General features: G+C 37.3%; 1 protein-coding gene across 1 annotated transcript in view; it reads right to left on the reverse strand.

The window, feature by feature from the left end:
* PRKN (parkin RBR E3 ubiquitin protein ligase) overlaps positions 1–14,061 on the reverse strand; it is a 1,299,642-nt gene that overhangs the window by 1,013,942 nt on the left and 271,639 nt on the right. The window lies entirely within an intron of this gene.

A 14,061-nucleotide genomic window follows, 5' to 3' on the forward strand; every position in this document is an offset into this window, starting at 1 on the left:
TTGTTCCTCCATAATACAAACTTAAAACTTATAAATCATGACTATTGGTCTTACATAGTTTCTGTAATAGGTAAGGGTAAGCAGGTATGGATTGCTGTTAGGACAAAAGTATTTGATCATCCTAAACATTACATTCCCCAGTGAACAGCTGATATTTTAAATTATTTACTATCTTGTTAAACAACAGGAATAGAAAATGTAAAGATTATACTTATATAGATATAGAGTGAGCATTCTTAAAACTGTTATTGGTGTCCATTTATGAATTAGGCTGTCTTCAAAAGCAACAGATTTTCTATCCGTAGAGATGCTGTATATGATTATTATTTGTTCCTAAACTTCTACGGGCCAGTAAAAACTATATTATTGTATTTCAAAGGATAAAGGATATCTGATTCAAAGGAAAAGTTCAATATATTCATTTATTCTACTTTCTTCTCTTCTTAATGATTCTAAGTTGAGGATGTGGCTGAAAATCGGGGGTGGGGGGGGTGGGGAGGACCATGCCAGGAATTCTGCAGAAGAATGGGTTGAATGTAGCTGCCATTACCTGGTCTTACAGAAAAGCAGCAAAATGCAGTCGGTTGGATCTGCAGCACTACAAATATCTAAATTTTAACATGAGCATAATCTCATTTTCTTCTTGTTTAAATGTATTCAAACAAATGACATGGTGATGCAGCACTGATTTGAAGCAATTGTGTGCAGGCAATCAAGTGTCGCAGTGAGCCCAGGAATTCAATAAAGGCAGTTGAGAGTTGCCACATTTTCAAAACATAACAACAGGTGGTGTGAGGGCTACCCTGAAAGATACTCATAAATGCCTATCACTCACATATCTGAATATCTTTATGTCAAAAGCTTCCTACTTTAGCAGTAGCTGTTTAACATCCAGTGATGTGTAATTTAATTAAGAGGTTAGGGGAAAAAAAAATTCCTCAAATTTAACCAAAGAGGAAAGGTATTTTTAGAATACATCATTCAGAACATTTTGAGTAATGAAAGGTCTTCATAAATTATATTCAAGAACATGGATAATGGACATCTTTCCACTTGAGAGACTGGAACACACTGACTACTGTTGTTTGGTGGCACTGAATTCTAACATTAAAAATGAAATAAGAAGACCTTTAAATGGGGCATGCATTCTCTAGTTCCCCATAGGCTTCATCACTTTCCAGGATTTTATCTCCAATATTATATACTTTAAAATACCTGCCTAGTAACTGAGGACATGTGTGCTAACGATCCTTGGTCTGCATTTACACAAGGGTTAACAACAAAATTGTTGAGGTTTAGTATCTGCACCTTCTGTTCTATTTTTTCTAAATTATACTTTTAAATTAAAAAAAAAATTCTGATTTAAGTCTTATACATTTTCCCCACCATATGATTCTCTAAGCACCCCCCCTTCCCTACCCAGTGACATCAGGGATAATCCTAGCAGAGCTCTGCTGACTCTGAGGGAGCCTGTCCTGTGCTAAGAAGTAGGAAAAGTGGTTAACTATCTGATGAAGTCTACTCAGTCTGTGCCAAAAAGAATATTATGTTTCTGGCTGTAGGTGGAAGCAATATCACTAAATTACTCGTTTCATTCTCCTTTTCACAGCTATATGCCTTAAAAGCAGCAGAGTAAGTATATTTTATTTGGAAGCATTTTGATAAATTAATCCTGCTTTCAAAAAAAAAAAAAAAATCCTGCTCTCAGGTAGGAGAATTTTGTGTATGTAGTTTTGTGGGGAATATATCAATCAGTGTTTCCAAAGTTTGGATATCCAGACTTTTCCTTTAGGTAGATAAAAGTTTATTTACTATATTTTCAAATACACTTTTTTTTTTCTTTCCTGATCTTATTCCTAATCGTCTGGGTACTCACTCAGACCAGATTGGGGTCAATGCTTCACATTTCTAAAGAGCATCTCCGGCACACTTCCTACTTCTAAAATGGCAATTTGTGTAAAAATGTACCATCCTTCATAGGTTCTGTACATAGAAGACTGAAAAGCTCTACATACACCTAAATAAAGTAACCTAAGAATTGACAAAATAAATTAGTTTTTAAAAGGATGGAAATCTTTGAAAATACCTGGTTCAGTTTTAAGAGCTAAAACACAAAGCAGCCCTCCAAGTTAAGCAGCTGTTTTTAAATACATCAATCTTCTGCTCCAGTATCTTAACAGCTGGAAGAAATTATAGTCCAGAGAGACATGTGCATAATCCGAATTAAGCAGTTGCAGGCTGTGAAGAAAATCAAATATCTCAGGGTAATAGATGCAAACAATGTTACTGAAACTCTAAGAAATCTTTGTTTCTTCATAATGATGGCGATGTTGTGCCATTCTTGTGATACAAACTACCTATGCTAGTCAAAAGTAGTGAATATTTTCTTTTCCTTTTCCTTTCAAAAGCCCAAAAGAAAACATGCCGATTTCTAAACCTAAGCGACAACATAGTCATCTCTGGACTCTTCCATTCTACAACCTTCTTTTGAATCAACATATTGATTTGGTGCTGGCCTGGACTGCCAAGCATTCTGTCAGGATCCACACTGTGCCAAGCCTATCAAACCAATCACGTTGTCACATGCTGGGGCGGGGGATATGTCCCAGGCTGAGTGAGGAATGACAAAAAGGTTAAGAGAAATATTTGTTCTCTAGAGAAGGAGTCATTGCAACGCTGTCTCTCAATTCAAAAAAAAAAAAAAAAAAATGTGTCTGACCCACTTTAATGACCACGGGCTTGCATTTAAAACAGGCACAAGTTGCCAAATACTTAGGGCCAGATGGTGGCTTCTAGAATGAACATACCGGGAAACCTCAGTGTACTCTGATACCAACAGCATTTCCACCAGATTATGCTCTTTACTTTTACCACTTTTTGTTTCCAGCTCCCTGTATGAAAGTGTTCAGGTCTTCGACTTAGAGTTAGTATTCACATACGTAGTCCAAACACGAAGTATGAAAGTGACAATTATATTTTATACAGCATCCCCTTAATAGTAGACTACTCAGTGCTCTGTCATCTCTCAGTTATTGATATGAAACAAAATAAATGTAAATATCAACAGGCATTTGGAAAATAGCCTGGCAGTTCCTGAAGCAGCTAACCATATGTTACCAGATGTCCCCACATGACCCGGTAATTCTGCTCCTGGGTATATCCTGAAGACAAATTAAAATCTAGGCCCATGCAAAAACTAGTGCATAGACACAGCAGGATTATTTATAATAACCAAAATAAATTTTAAAAATTAATAACAAAAGTGAGCACTTACCATGTACTAGGAACTGAAGCATTTTATGTGTATTTGCTCTGTCTTTACACAAATACAAAGAGACTGTGTAGACAAGCAAGCATATAATAATACCACAGTTACTATCCTCATTTTACAGACAAGGGAACTGAGGCCTAAGAAGATCAAGCAAATTTGCCAGCTGCACAGCCAGCCCGCTGCAAGGTCAGGCAGTTAGACCCCAAACCAGCTATTAACCTTGGGACTCTAGCACCTGAAGGACACTGCCTCAGCATCCCACTGTATGATGGACGACCTTTGGGGGTGAAGTGATAGGTGATTTTCATTTTCATTTGTATGCTTTTGTTATTTTCGAACTCCTTATGTAAACAACTAGGTCTTCTATGCAAGACAGAGACAGAGAGGGAGACACAGAAATGACTATTTTGCACAAGAAGAAATAACTGCTTATTGCCCTCCTCATTTTGGAATATTTGTATGAAATTAAGAGTATAAAGCATTACAGGTAAAATACCACAGTGAGGTCAAAATTTTAGGCATAAATTTAAATCACATCAAATCCATTATATCTTTCATTAGTCAAAAGTTGTGGTGTTGAGAGACCACCCCTTAGAATGGCTGTGAGTTGGAAAATCTTGATTCATGTACCTGTTGCCCAGAAAGTCACCTGGGCAGCCTGTTAGGGTATCTTCACACAAATGCCCAAGATTCAGGTAGCTTGGGAGGGCCACCCATTCCCTAAAAGTCTCAAAATACTGCATTATAACAAGCTTGCCCACCTCTATTCCAGGAGATTCTGATAAAGGAAGCCTATGGCAAATATTTTGAGGGGAAAAATGGTATCCTCATTATTTTTAGAAGAAAACATCCAAAGATACTATATTAAAATTTAGGCAACATTAAACAGAATAAACCTTAGCTTTGAGTTACAATAAGTGTAAGCAAAATGAATACCCACTAAGAGACAAGTTTTAACTTTTCAGCACTTTTCTAGAGCCAGACAAATCTGGACTGGCTGAAAATTCTGATCTAATCAGTTTTGATCCTCTACCTATGTGCTCTTCTTTCCTGTTATTAAATTTCAAAAACAAGAACTGCAAACTAAAGCCAAACAATGTGAGTGAGCTCAAGTTAAAGTGGGGTCAAATCCACTACTTCAGCCCTAATAACACCTGGCATCCCTCCCACCCTCATCCCTGTGAGGAAACATTCACGAACAAGAGTCCACCAGAGGTGTTCTTACAACCGAAACTGATGGCCAGAAACAGTACTCTTATTATACCTTCAGGTAATTGTTAGTAACTTAGGAAGCGTACTCACTTGGCAAATTTTATATACAATGTGTGATTAATGATGAATTATGTATTAGGAAGGAAGAAGTGTTTGAGTTCTTGCCTTGTGCCAGGCACCATGTGAGGTGCTTTGCAAACCTATTACTTAAACCTCATAAGAACTGCAAGGTCAATACCATCATCCCCGTCTTCCCAAATAAACTAAGCCATGAGGACATTAATTAACTTGCTTGCCATCTAAGATAACAGATGATAGATCTAAGAGCCAGTGCCAGATATGACATCTTTTTCCACCAGATCGTCTTGCCGCTGATGGAAAAGGCTGCTCGTGGATGTATATAACCAATAACAGACCCAGATACGCGGCATTATCTGCGAAATAATAAAATATGCAAACACTGACCAAATAAATTAAATGATACCAGGTCGGACATAAGAAAATCATCAAATGCCTTTGATTTAATATATACAAAGGATCCTCAAAGGCCCCAGTGAATACACTCCACATCTAAAAGTTCTTGACCTTCATTAGAGTATCTGTATGTCCTGATAACAAGTGACCTTGAACCCAAAATTCCATTACCTTTTCAAACATATTCCCTAAAGAGGAATAACCAAAATCAAATTGGTATCTGGCAAGCACTGAAACATAAAAGATTTTGCTAATTAATTTTAGAGCAGAACTTTTCATGTTTTACCTGATTAACCTTCAGTCTCAATACTACTAATCAAAAAAAAAAAAAAAAATCCAATCACAAGTTAGGAAAGTATTGCATCTTCTATATAAGACAACAAATAACCAAAGAACCTTTTCTGGAGAACATATTCGGTGATTTAAGCAATATCATAAATAATTACATCTTTTTCATATTTGAAAAAAATCATTAAAAATGATTCAGTTTATAGACCTGTGTTTTCCATACATTTATTTATACAGTTGCTAATTCTTAGTAATATGGGTTCATCCCAAAATATGGCTAAATGAAAAAGTTGGGTTGCATAAGATAGCTGTAATATATTATAATTTTTAAAGTTTAAAAACATGCAAATTACTAGCATTCCATATTATTAATGGAATGGTAAATGCCTAAATAAAAACGGTATTAAAAACACAAATGACAACAATAAATTCCAAAATTCAGGATAAAAGCTACCTCTTTGGGAAAGTAGGGAAGAGAAAAGAATCACAGAGAAGTATACTCAGGGATTCAATGTTAGTTGTCTTTTTTTTTTTTTCTTAAGCTGAATAGAGGATATATTGGTATTTGTTATATTATCCCCATAGTCTTTTGCATTCCTGAAGTACTTTACAATGACAATTACAAATACATAACCCCTCCGAATTTGATACAATGGTTTGCACATAAACCATTCATTCATCTTTGACTTGTGATGGAAATTTGACTTGTAAAGGAAATCAATATTGCTAATGTCAGGCACTGCAAAAGAACAAGCATACTAATCACATTCGAAGCCACTAATATAATTTCCATGTATTTCTATTACAGTTCTCTACATTCGACATCTAACTTCATCTGGAGTGGGAGTAGACATGTATATTCTCAAACTTTAATTGAAGAGTGTGTCTTGCTATGTATTATTTTTCTGGCACTGTGTGTCGAACACTGAGTCTCAAATTTATATTTCTGTTCTATTCTGTCTCCTCAAAAGTCTCATATAACCAAACTCTCTCCAGATACCTCCAATTAAAATTTATTTGACACCTTAAATCCCTCAAATAAAATTTACTTAACCCCCTCCTCCAATGATACCCCTCTTTTTCCTCCGCTCTTCCCTCATCCCAGTGGCATCAACAAGGAACTTGTTTTCAAGCCAAATATCTGTGTCATATTTAAATCTTCCCTTCCTCTCCTATCAGTTAGTTCATCAGCCAGTCCTATTGATTAACCTCTAAAACATCACAAATCTGTACACTTGGGGCCGATTCACCTTCTAGCTCTCTACGTGAGTCCCACCGTGTCTCCTGCAACAACTACCTTAGCCTTCTATCTAATCTCCTTGCTTCCACCATGTTCCAGCCACATTTACCTTCTTTGTGACCCTCAGATATGCTTCACTAAACCTCACTCCGGGTGGAGACACCAGATTCTACCTCCCTGTGGAAAGCTTCCCTCCAGATATTCCCAGGACCAGGGCCAGCTGCTTCAGGTCTCAGCTCAAATACCACCACTGAAGAGAGGCCTTTCCTAAATTTATTTATTTTTAAAGATTTTATTTATTTGCAAAAGAGAGAGCAGGAGAAAGAGAGAGAGAGAGAGAGAGAGAGAGCACAACCAGGGGGAGTGGCAGAGGGAGAAGGAGAAGCAGACTTCCCCTGCTGAGCAGGGAGACCGATGTGGGACTCCATCACAGGACCCCAGAATCATGCCCTAAGCCTAAGGCAGGTGCTTAACCAACAGAGCCACCCAGGTGCCTCTAAATTTCTTAAATACAAGGTAGTATCATCCATCTTGAGCACATTCTCTGTTCTTCTAAGCACTTACAATTACCTGAAATGGACCACTATCATTCATTTAACAGTTAGGTCTAAGTTTGGTTGCATGTAGCAAAACACTGACTACAGAAGCATAACCAGATTGGGATTTCTTTCTCACAGGTAAAAAGAAGTCCAGACAAAACCTGTCCAGGGCTGGTCCTGGGGGCTCCATGATGTCATCAGGCAGCAGGTCCCTTATATCTTTCTGCTCTGTCCTTTTTAACACATGCCTTCCATCTTCATGATTCTCTGACAAGAAAGGTTTAGTCACTTCTTATTGCTCATAGGATGTCAGCTCCATGAGAAGAGAGACCTTGCCGGTCTCTTCTACCACCGGAAGAGTCACAAGTCATGTATTAAGAGCTTCATCCATATTTGTTTAATTATAAACCAATGAATCAGGAATCAGAAGTCCTACATTTAGGGTGTCATCCTTCATCCAAGCTGTCACACATGAAAGCCATCCTGCCCCCTTCACTAACCTTGTGGGTTCTACCCTGGATCTCTCTTCAGAGCCCTTCCTTCATGTTCTCCTTCATAATCACTGCCTGAGCTCAGATGCTAGCTGTTCTCAGCTTGCAATGGTCTCCCAAGTGCCTGGACACCCATTTCTCCCTCCTCTCTCTATGTCACACCCTCACACAAACTGATGAGGTAATTCCCTAAGTAGAACACTCCCTGAGGAAGGCATGGGTGGCTCAGTCAGTTAAGTGTCTGAGTCATGATTTCATCTCTGTTCATGATCTCAGGGTCTGGGATCGAGCCCTGTGTTGGGCTCCACACTCAGTGGGGAGTCTGCCTGAGATTCACCCCCACCTTCCTCCACCCCTCCCCCTGCTCATGTTCTCTCTCTCTCTAAAAATAAATAAATCTGTATTAAGCAAATAAAAAAAGAATACTCCCTGAGACCAGGAGTCCACCTGCCCCATTTCCCATTGTCCGCCAAGGACTATGCACCAGATGCATGTCCAGTAGACATCCAGGGGATGTTTGCTAAAAGGATCAGAGATACCTAAACTCCTGAGGACTATGTTCCAGGCACCTTAGCACTTGTTCCCAGTCCATCCTTGTCATGACACTGCCTTTCTTGTTCTTCCTCTTACATTGATTCGTCACAGCACATATATACCTGCAGTTGTAAACTGTTTCAGACCTTAGTGTTTTCTCATACTTTATTAACTCTGCATAAAATGCCTTTCTCCTTTTTTAATCCAGGACACTTGTAGAGGTATTTATTAGGTCTCAGCTTCTGATCCTCCCCAGCTGAACTGCCTTCCCTGCCAGTTCTGGGCAGAGTAGACTGTTCTCCATCAAGGGGCACTTTAATGGCAGCAATGATAATGACGATGACAGGAGAGAGTTTTTGCTCCAGCACTCCTGTGAGTCCTGTCCAGGTACAAATGCATGTAATATTTGTAATGACCCTCCAAGATAGGCAAGGTCTTTTTCTCATTTTAAAGGAAGAAATTGAGCCATAGAGAGGTTAACTAGAACTCTAAAGTTGGCAAAATTAATAAACGACAGAGTTTGCATTCAAACCCACATGGTCTGCCTCTGTAACCCATGCACTGTGACCTGCTCACATATCTGTCACCAGACTGAAAGGTCATTGGGAGCAGGGTCCATGTCTTATTTGTGCCTACATGGGTTCTCAATTAAAGAATGTTAAATGAATATTTTTTAATTAGTTGTACAATTACAGAATAAGAAAACTGGCTCAAATTCAGACTAGTGAAAAAGAGCTAGTGGTTTAATACTGAATGTGTATGACTGTATGAGCCACATCACTGATCCTAAGATAAAGTTCTGGGCCACATGAATAGCATGCCTTACTAAGGAACATTCAGTTGCTGGATCTAGCACAGATCAGGCCAGTTCCAGAGTCTAGTGCCCTCTCTGCTGTTCAAAAATCACCAAATGGAGTTTGTCTAAAGATGTGGGTAAAATAAAATAGAAGTGAAGACACAAGGAGAAAGAATTTCTGGGTATAAAAACTATCCTCAAACACATGAAAAGGTTTTGTAAACAGAGGCTTCTTATGATTAAAAAGGGCACAAGAAGCCCAAAGGTAGGAGCACAGAGACAAGACAAGGGGTTCCAGTGTTGTGCTGAACCACCCACACTTACACCTAAGAACACATTTTGAGCATCTTTCCCAATTCTGTATTCAGTGTTATCATGTACATTCTGTGAGAAAGATTAGAATGGGAGGATTTACACCACAGAAACGCCAGAGCTACCACCAGACCTTTTTATTCTGGAGAATCAGTTTACCAGCAGACCACTCCATTTAACCTATTAGTGTTGCTGAAAAAACCCAGGAGGTTGCTTCGTACAGGGCGGGTGGTAATTAAGAACGCTGGAGAGGGCGAGATGTGAAAATTGTAAGCAGAATATAAATCATGAGTATACAAATAAATTTAACGAGAGAGCAGACTGGGATGTAGGAACAGTTGTCAGTCTTTTGTGCTTTTTAAAAAAATTTTCTAGTATTTATAAAAATACTATTTATAGATAAAACTCAAATATTCGAAGAAATAGTGTGATACTTAGCATTCCTCCCAGCAGTCTCTTGTGCCAAAAATAATGAATTAAAAAAAAAAAACCCAAAACTAAAAATAGCCTATCTAATACTTTTGAATAGGAGATAGTCCATTGCAACATTCTTCCACCTGAGGCAAAAGTTGAAAATACCAAGTCAAATAGCAAACCCTAAAAGACTATCAACAAACTCGTAACACAAAATCTAGAAGTGTGTTTTCCAGTCAAACCAAGCCTTACAACTAATGTGTAAATTTATTGCTCTTTTCAAACAATAATATCCTTTGATATTTGTTTTCTATATACATTTTTAAACTTTCAATGACACATTTTTAATAAATTGAAATCAATCATAAGAAGAATTGCCCACTTTATCATAATTAACTTGGTCTTTTAATAGCTCATATACTCTTTTACAGTCAGTGGAACAGATTATTAAAAAAACTGCTTACTAGCAGTGAAGAAGATTGAATAATTGATATACAATTTAATATACATATTTTTAAGGCCCTGGTAAGGATATAGGACTGAGAGAAAATGAATCATCATATACAACATAATATAAGCAATAGATGAAGACTGACATGTAAGAAATCAACCTTTTCCTTTTTAAAGTACTCAAAAAAGATACCAACTCAAAAAGATACTGATTTAATTGGCAAGAACCATACCACTACCTTTAAATGGACTACAAAATAATAGATTATGTAAATTTAGCATTTCTATTCTGTTTTTAAATTACAGAGGTGACCAATGAGTCACTGAAGTAGCCTATATAATGTGTTTTCTCTTTAGAGTGCCTCCTAACCCTCTTGTCCTCTATTTTAAATTTGAGTGACTCACAAACTCTTAGGAGCAATCTCGAATAAACGGATTGTGAATAATAAGTACTCTTGTAAAATTGCTCCCAGAGTAAATGGTGTGTCCAGATATGTTCAGCAAGAGAAAGGTAAACTCCATTAGATTAGGACATGCTATAAGATAAAAATTTATCATAAGACTTAAATCAAAGGAGCTCCCATGAGTAAGACATACTGAGGTTATCCTGAATACAAAACAGGAAATCTGGCATGGGGTAAACTTGTTCTCTTTTGGAGAGATTTAAAACAAAATAAATTTCAGGATGAATCAATTGCACATTGGGGAAAAAAAAAAAAAAAAAGCTTTTCTTTTCTTTTGTGAATTATTCCTCAAGTGAAATTAATAACAATTAAAATTTTGCATCAGTCCTTTAAAACTCAAAACAACCCTAAAAAAATGCAGGCACGGTTTCTATTTCCATTTTATAGATAAGAAAAATAGAGATGGAAACATTTAAAGAGTTGCCCATCCCAGAAAGTCTGACTTTAGAGTGATTCACATCCACTTCATTAGAACTGTGTTCTCGACTAGAAAGTCAAGTAGAATTCTAACTAAATGACTTCACCCAGCATATGATATTGTTGATGTTTTAACTTCTCTGTTATATACGGCAATAAGCAAGTGCGGGAGATAATACCATAACACTCCTCTGTAACATATATATATCAGTCATTTAGACTTCTATAGAACAGCATGCAACCCATTTTTGCTCAAAAGGAGAAGAATTAACTGAGAGGCCAAACAGGTGGACTGAGGAAGGAGGTGTTTTGCAGGTTCTGAAGTTCTTTGTGTCCAAGTTTCAAAAAAGAATAGAAATGTCTTTGTAAGTTTTTGTTTTTATTTTCTCTCCTTCCAGAATAATGTTTTGATGAATTATGCATAAATTGAATGCAAACACACAGATCCATTTCCCTTTGAAATACTTAAGGATGTAAAAATGAACAGAAAATATCCCTGGCAAAACCTGTGTGGAGCTTTCAGAAGAGCACACATTTGAACTAAAGTTTGTGATGTACTCCAAAACATATACATCAGCTGGTTCTTGCATTCCTCACTTCTCTAGTGTCAGAATGTTTTATCAATTTAAAAAGCACAGCTCTGTGCCACTAATTAGGCTATATATTAAATGCCATAGGACTGGCACTTCTGAATGCAAACTGACCAGCTCCAACAACAGGGGATGAAACAATTGAGGGTAAAATAAAACCCAATGACAGAATAAAACTCTCAAATATGTTTACACTAATGTACCCACAAAATTTACTGTTTTCTTCTCAAGAACTGCATTCCCCAAATGAATGTGTGCTTGCCTGTGTAAAGATACATATACACAAAAGGCTATATTTTAAAAATCCACAAATCATTGAGACAATAGCACTACTGATACTAAGTTTATAATCATGAGTCTGCACCACAAAATCAGGGATACTTGAGGTTTTGCTCCTATTCAGAGGAGTCTGTGGGTTCTGTTTTAGCTCATGGCCAAAGAATACTGTCTTAGCACATCCTTCAGGGGCTCAGAAAGTCTAGTGTGGCAACACCCACTGATCCCACAGTAATTTCATTTAATTCCACTTCTACTGTCAAGTGGCTTACGAGAATTGTGATCTTGTCAATATTAAATCTAATAATTGGAGGGAAAAAGCTAATATAGCATATTAAGACAGGATAGTAAAACTCTCCTGGTCCCATTCAATGCTGCTTCCTTAGTTTTATGAGTATCGCTGAAGGTATAACTAAAATAAATTATTTCATTACACCTTTAACTTTATATCCCATTTAATTCACACCTAAAGAAAATAAAAGGGAGCACAGCAAATATTTACCAATGTTAATTTATAAATTAGTTAAAACTGTGGCTCAAGTCCACCCACAAAAAGAAAATGAGGAATGCATAGTCTGATGTTTATCTGTCACAAGTGAGTCTGGTATGTAAGCTTGACAGAGCTTTTTCATAAAAAATTTTTCATTGTTCTCTGACAATAATCCCATGCTTGTTACAATTACTTGGTAAGAGGAAAGAAGGAAAAGGTAAAATCTAGGTGAGCAAATTTTTGGTTTACAGTTTTAAGGTGAGGGATCCCTGGTGGCTCAGCAGTTTGACGCCTGCCTTTGGCCCAGGGTGTAATCCTGAAGTCCCAGAATCAAATCCCACATCAGGCTTCCTGCATGGAGCCTGCTTCTCCCTCTGCCTGTGTCTCTGTCCCCCGCCCGCTCTTGTCTCTCATGAATAAATAAATAAAATCTTAAAAAAAAAAAAAAAGAAGCTTTAAGGTGAGGGGGTGCCTGAGTGGTTTAGTGGGTTGAGTGTCTTATCCTTGATTTCAGCTCAGGTCATGATCACAGGGTCCTGGGATGGAGCCCTATGTTGGACTCTGTGCTCAGCAGGGGGAGGGGGGCATGGGGGTGTATCTGTGTGAGATTCTCTCTCCCTCTGTCTCTTCCCCCATTCTTTCTAAAATAAATAAATAAATCTTTTTTAAGAAGAGGTTTTGAGGTGAATGGTATAGACACAAATTCTTGTGTCTTCCAAAGGTTCTTCCTTCTCTAAAGGATAATGACTGTATCAAACAAAATCTTAAAACACAATTGGGTCAACTGCACAACGGAATCTGAGTCCAATAACAGAGACAAGAGAATAGACTATTTGAAATGAGGACTTCAGTGAAGAGTAATAAAATTTCACATTGTGTACTCATTCTTCCACTTGTCAAGTTTCCTCTGAGACAGGCTTTTTCCCCTTATATACTCTAATAAAATGCATCCAATGTTAAGATTTAGGGGATTGGTTTGCCCCAGAGTTTTATTCCCTCACACACCATCTACCTTGGAAAATGAGCACGATAAGGACAATGGAAACATCTTTGAGAGGCACGAGCCTATTAAATAAACCCACAGACTATATCTTCAGCCTCTTATAAGCTAAAAGAATCTCAATTTTTTTTTCGTCAAGTCTGCGTTTATTCATGGCAATCCTCAAAGACATTTTATAAGTCCATAGGGGCACACAAATGTCAAGACTTCCTTTCAACAAAAAAATAACACTTCTGAGGGTATTGAATTATGCAAAAAATAAGTAATTCAGAGATTTTTTTCTTTCTGAATGATACATATAAACAACAGACACAAGCATATTGAATCAGGGACTTCTGGAAGCAGGCTCTTGCCCTGACCAGATTACCATCCTTTGGCAGTACTTACAAGCCACCATAATAATGCACCAATACTTTGAAGGAACTCAAGAGGAGAGGGTATCTACGTTGACCTAAATGAATGCAGACAGCACTACATTTTATTAGCGAGTCAACACTTCGAAAAAATGTTTGCATTATTCCTGAAGTGTTTGCAGGTCTCATTTACACAGCTGTACTTTTAAATACAAAGAAACCACTGGTTTCTGAGTATAATGGTATGTAACCTGGCTTCCTTCTGTCTTACTCTCAGAGGGAAAAAATGAATTTTAAGTAAAATATATTGGCCATTTATACTGTCATTTGCAGAATTCTTCTTTTATATACAAACAAAAAATCATGATAGAACTGCTTTATGTGTTCTAATTTAATCTAGCCTCTGTCTTGCATTGAAGAGAGAAAGTTGTAAAAAATTAAATATATTCA

Source organism: Canis aureus, chromosome 1, assembly GCF_053574225.1.
Source record: "Canis aureus isolate CA01 chromosome 1, VMU_Caureus_v.1.0, whole genome shotgun sequence".
Taxonomy (NCBI): Eukaryota; Metazoa; Chordata; class Mammalia; order Carnivora; family Canidae; genus Canis; species Canis aureus.